The sequence below is a fragment of the Acyrthosiphon pisum genome, unplaced genomic scaffold (genome assembly GCF_005508785.2).
Source record: "Acyrthosiphon pisum isolate AL4f unplaced genomic scaffold, pea_aphid_22Mar2018_4r6ur Scaffold_21209;HRSCAF=23314, whole genome shotgun sequence".
Taxonomy (NCBI): Eukaryota; Metazoa; Arthropoda; class Insecta; order Hemiptera; family Aphididae; genus Acyrthosiphon; species Acyrthosiphon pisum.
The window spans coordinates 900-7,032 of NW_021770651.1; the positions used below are offsets into that span (position 1 = coordinate 900).

At 27.2% G+C, this 6,133-nt stretch overlaps 1 long non-coding RNA gene across 3 annotated transcripts; it reads left to right on the top strand.

Annotated features, from left to right (window-relative positions):
* The first annotated feature begins 326 nt into the window (after positions 1 to 326).
* On the top strand, positions 327 to 4,124 carry LOC100571535. 3 transcript variants are annotated; one of them, XR_003840102.1, is made up of 7 exons: positions 327 to 444; positions 574 to 633; positions 1,732 to 2,236; positions 2,295 to 2,356; positions 2,519 to 2,791; positions 3,485 to 3,759; positions 3,849 to 4,124. It is a non-coding gene; the product is annotated as an uncharacterized LOC100571535 (long non-coding RNA). The 3 variants fall into 3 exon arrangements; XR_510582.3 differs by lacking the exon at positions 327 to 444 and having other exon boundaries at positions 456 to 633; XR_003840101.1 differs by lacking the exons at positions 327 to 444; positions 574 to 633 and adding an exon at positions 743 to 922.
* The last annotated feature ends 2,009 nt before the right edge of the window (positions 4,125 to 6,133 follow it).

Consider the following 6,133-nt stretch of genomic DNA (forward strand, 5'->3'; position numbering starts at 1 on the left):
TACTGCAGTTGTAGACAGTGCTGCGGTACGGTCACAGAATATATATGTATATATATTATAATATAATATATAATATAATTATATTATATATATTATATATTGTATGTATTATGATCACAGATGTCTATATTATAATCATGACAAAATATTTATTTTTATATTTAAATATAAATTTTAATATAATTAGATATAATATATAATATATAATTAAATATAAATTTTTATATTTAAATATTTATTTTGTCATGATTATAATATAGACATCTGTAATTATGATTTATGATCGAACGGTATTATCTAATTTTATCTAATTATGTAAGAGTTTCGTGTGAGAGACATCGATAGTGGATACATCAGCGACAGACAGAGACCGTCACGCGAAACGAGTTGCCTAATTGCCAATTTGGCGATACGTCCGGTCAAATCATGGATAATATACTAAAGGTAATATTATTTTAGTATATTATCCGTGCGGTCAAATACTATAGATCATCTATAGTATTTGGTCCGGTGTCGTACTTAAATTAATTAGTAATTTTGTGGAGTGATATGGAAAATACGTTTTTATCGCAGGCATGATGTGTTACCGGTGACGACAGAAAACATATTTCATTTGACTTGGACGCTCAGCGAGTAAGTAAATGTTTTTAATTGCTCATTACATGTTATAGGTAAAGATACTTTTTAATTTTTGTACTGACCCTGTCTCTCGTGTTTTTTAGTTTTTTTTTACATTATGTGCATAACTTGCGTGAGTGACATTATTTCTGTTTAAACAATTTTTAATAATCTATAATATTATTTTATTATATTTAGTTCTATCAAGGTTTTCTAGAAAGAAATTTGAGTTTAAGAGCGTTCAAGAAGTTATATGTGCAATGTACAAGCGATACGTATCGGACTCAGACTCCGATACGAGCCGGTAATAACTATTCCATACCAATAAGTATCAAATTTTTCTTCTTAAAAGTCTTCATTCTTAATCAATATTTAAACAGCACTTCGTAAAATGTAGTACCTATAAGACGTGTTTATGATACCGGAAAGTCTTACTCGGCACGTGTGCATTTGAATGTAAATCTTATTCCGTTATGTTATGTGTGTTCTCTCCGTCTTACACACGTCTGCCCTAGCAAATTTTAGTTCACCAGTTTGGATATAAGCTGTTAATTTTGATATTAGAGTGAATTTACTTATTGGCTATTAATTATCATCAAACTTTTAGGTGGTAAGAAAATTATCTGTGCGACTGTGCATAATTATTATCTTATATTTTACGTACTCACTTAAAAATTAAAATATCTTAAATAATCAATGGAGAGAACACAGATAATCTTCTTAGTATACCTAGTTTAATAATAAGTAAATTCACTGTAAAACTAACAGCACACTGTTAAAACGGGTAGACGAAAAATAACTATGTCGTACGTATATGAGACGGATACAACATAATATGCGGATATCCTCTGAAACACGTAACACATCTATAGAATATTATCTGCTGTAAAACTCAAGTTTTGGTTGAATACCTTCATTCTATATTATGATTAATATAGAGGCCATTTGTTCTGATTTTGTTTTTGGCACATGACTTATTTGTTTAGGTCTTTACTAACCCATTACCAATATTCGAAAACCGCCTCGTAACATTTCAACACAGGGAAACAGTAGAATAGGTAGTATCTGCAAAAATGACAAATTTTAATATTTGGTTTTGTTGTTGAATTTCAGAATGGAAATTGAGCACGTTCATAAATATTTGAACCGCAGTGTACAGGTGTAAAATGCAAATATATACCAGCAAGCACAGTCTGTCCGCCGGTAATCTATAGAGAGCGTGGGGTCTAGATAAGATATTCCAAAAAAAGATTAGATTTATACAAAATACAAATTCTTGAGCAAATTCTGGACCAATACTAAAAGGTGTATCGTCTAAACACAATTTCAGGATGCTATCGGCACCATCCGGGATTGTCTTGGTCAGTGTGTGTAATGTACCACGACCACTTTTATTGTGTTATTATTTTCCTACCTCCCCTTCCCCCTACCATTCAACGGCCACCACCACTATCAACAACAACAGCAAAAGTACCAATGCGAACATGTGGCAAATGGCAATGTCCAACAGTGGGCTGGGGCCACCGAGACTGACGGAATTGCTTGCAAAAAAACCAACTATATCAATTTTATGAATTGTAGTCTATGTCATTCCATGGCGGTGATAGGGACGACATCAGTAAGTTTCATAAGAATTTTTGTGTAATGTACCTACCTATAATATAAAATGTTTACAGTTACTATCTCACCGTTCATTTTTCACCATCACAGCATTTTCAAATTGATTCAGAAGAAAATAGTGAGTAATAAGTCTTTATAAATAATTGTTACTAAGCTGTTAATTGATGTACAATTTTTTTAGTTTTGTATATATATAGATATATATTATACTAATTAAGGTCTTACTATTTGATTTTGTCTAGTATTGTAGTTATATAAATAATATTACATTTTCAATTAGACTTGCTCGCTAGTCAACCAACAGAAATGTACATTGAAGACGGGTGCCTTTATTTGATCTTTCGAAACTATTTGGTCCACTGCAATGGAAAAAGACAGTCAAAGATTTTGAACCAAAAATCCATCCATGTACTCAAAAGAATTTAATTTAAATGAAAATTCTTCAGTGTTGTTTATTTGTAAAGTCTTCACATAACACCAAATTGCATGGCAATGAATGTATTTGAAACCAATCATACGTATAACAACAACCAACTTCTCCAGAGCACTTCAGGTTAGCTAAATGGAACAATTCATCAATTGATACATTTTTATATTTTTAGGAGTAAATATGTTGATGGCTAGGAATAAAAAAATAGAAATTCAAGATTATTGGCTTACTAATGAACACTTACATAAAAATATATTTGGGTAAATTAATGAATATAGAGATAGTTTTTATTACTTCTACGATTAATTCATTTTTGTAATAATAGTCAACTATGGTGAACAACTTTATAAAATACAAATGGTGACATCTGAAGTTAAAAAGAAATGTATAGATCTTATTTCTTTTTCTAACTTAGTGAAAGTTTACTTTTATAGAAAGGATATTTGTCTCTTAAACAGTATGTAAAATCCATAATATATAGATTTGGAACAGAACTATATTTTATGTGACTGTGAAACTGATTTTGTGTAAAATTTCTCTTTATACACAGTTCAAAGTGATTATTAAAAGACCAATAATTAGAGAAATCTGGTATTATTGTAAAAAACTTTAACATTTTTTTTTTCTATAGTTATTCATTATAATATACCTACCTATAATGTTTACACCACCATCCCTAGCAATGTCTTTAAAAAATTAAACTCTTGTAGAATAGTAGGGAAAAATAGAAAGTTAATGTCTGATATATCTACATTTGAAATTAAAATTAGGAGAAAGGGAATCAATGTGCAATAATAAACTATTATATTATTTTAGCTGTACACTGGAAAGGCCGCAGAAATGTATACATGTTGACAACTATGTAAATATAAAGATAAAATGATAGCCACTAAAATATTGATAGAGCTACTGGGGTGGAATATTTATAACCAGAGAGTGTAATAAGCTACAATGGCAATATGGGTGCTATTGATAAAACTGATATGCCTTTAAGCTCTGATGAATGTGTACACCATACCATGAAACTGGAAAAATTTTTTTTTTCATATAGTTGATATGTCTACTGAACTTAGCTTATAAAACGGTGCCAGGTAAATATATTTCTTAACTTATAAATATTTCTAACTTAATTTCAATTAAAATGAATTAATCAACTAATATTTAAAATATTAATGTGAAGGTGGAATGACAACAAAATATAGAAGAAGGAAACTGACTCTACAGGAAAGCACTTACAACATTTGGACTTTCCAGAATTTGTGCCATTTACACCATAAAAAAAAAAAAAGAAGTCGATTTTGTTTGCAGCCACATTAAGGAAATCAAAAAAGAAAAGATTCCATATGCCGCTGTATTGAATGTAATGTTGGTTCATGTATTAGCCCTTGTTTTAAAATTTACCACTTAAAATAATTTTAAAACAATTTTTACTTAATACACTTATAATGAATTATAAAAGTACTGTTGTTATATTTTATCATTACAACTATTATTTAATTTCTCTTATATTTTATTTTCATTTGATCACAAGTTCAATGTTTTTTTTCGTTTTTTTTATTACCACAAGTTAAATATATTTTTTTTTATAATTATCTTATGCATTTAATATATTATTTATATTATTTAATATATATTGACATGATCATAACGTAAAATAAAATGTTCTCTTATTTATTGTATAGTATATAGGATATACTTATGCAATGTACATAGTATACATGATATTAGATTATGTACTTACCATTATAACAATAATTGTATAATATCTACTAAAAAAAAAAATTAAATACATACTAAAACTATTTTAAAGGTTCATAATAATTATAGTTTTCTATGACGAGTTGTTTAAAATAGTTTTTTTTAAATATTTATGCCTAATTTTGAAAATATTTTTCAGTTATATCTTAATTATTGATTAATAATAATTTTCGCTTCTAACATTAATTTAAACATATAGCTGGTGTTAATATAAAATTAAAGTCCTAAGTAGTATCATTGATTATACATAGTATACTATGTATAATCAATGGTAGTATCTAAGCTTTACTCTCAAAAGTTAGACTTTATAGTAGGTATTAAAAAAAAAAAACATATTTTTTTTATCTAGATAAATTTGAATCTAGTTATATTTATCTAGATAAAAAAGTACTAATCTAATCCCAACACTGCTAATAACATTGATCAAAACAATATATTATATATTTATTAAGCTGTAATAATTGCTTTTAACAGGTGGTTATGATAATACTTAAAACATACAATATACATTTATTTATTTTTTGATACAATTAATAGGTACACAATAATAATATATCAATAATGGAAAGTTCTCAATATTGTAGTCCGTATATTTAATTTAATTCCTATTTAATAGACTAGGGAATACCTACTCTGCAAGTCGAACCAAGGATCAACCGCTATAATAACGAAATATTATACCAATATACCTATTACAGGTATGATACTCGATATTAGTGGTAAACTTTTAAATTTTTAATAATAACACAATCAGTGGCGCAATGAAGATTTGTTTTCGAAGGGTTACGCCAATGTATATACCTACGCCATAATGATTGTGATGTTTCGATCGTATAGGTAATCATTATAGGATTTAGGGCATAGAACTATAAAAGTCGGATGAACTAAAATTGACAAATATTTAAATATGCATTCAAATCCATAAATCGTTTCACCTTTTTGTTACAACACCTACTGCAGGAGACATGAAATATACCTAATAACAAAAAAATATTCTTACTAATAAAAATGTAAAACTTCAACAAATAAAATCACTACTTAATACAAATAACAAAAAAAATATTATGATAGGATTTTTGAACTTCAAATTAATAAATAAAATATGTTATTAATTAATGTTTATTTTTTAAATAGGTAATACTTAATTAAAATTTCGATATACATATTATATTTTGATGTGAATATAGGTATTACATATTATAGGAGTGTTGTCAATGGGAGACGTATTCGCTCAAATCACCGATGTACAAAAAAACTTAATTTATAATAACATAATTTATAATATACCTATTATGCTTATTATACCCTAAACTATTGTACAACGCAAATGATAAAACATTGTAATATTATATCTATATATTAACTTAATAACATATTATATAGTAGTATAATATAACACAATTGCATAAAAATGCATTCAAAGTGAATCAGTAATCACAGATAATTATGATATTATAGTAATAGTTAAAATATTGCGATATTTGTTATAAGCATGAAACTGCGTAAAAATAATAAAATAATAAACCTAACTAATAGTCGCTGGCTGAAAATAAATAAACATTCAAACGCGATAACCACGGTTACCTACTACTACACAGGTCCGTCGTACCTATATCGACGTTGAATAATAAACAAATATTATAATTATTTAGTTTAGCTAAAATTATATTTTTTATCCAGTTATTGTGTCACACTAATAAATTATTG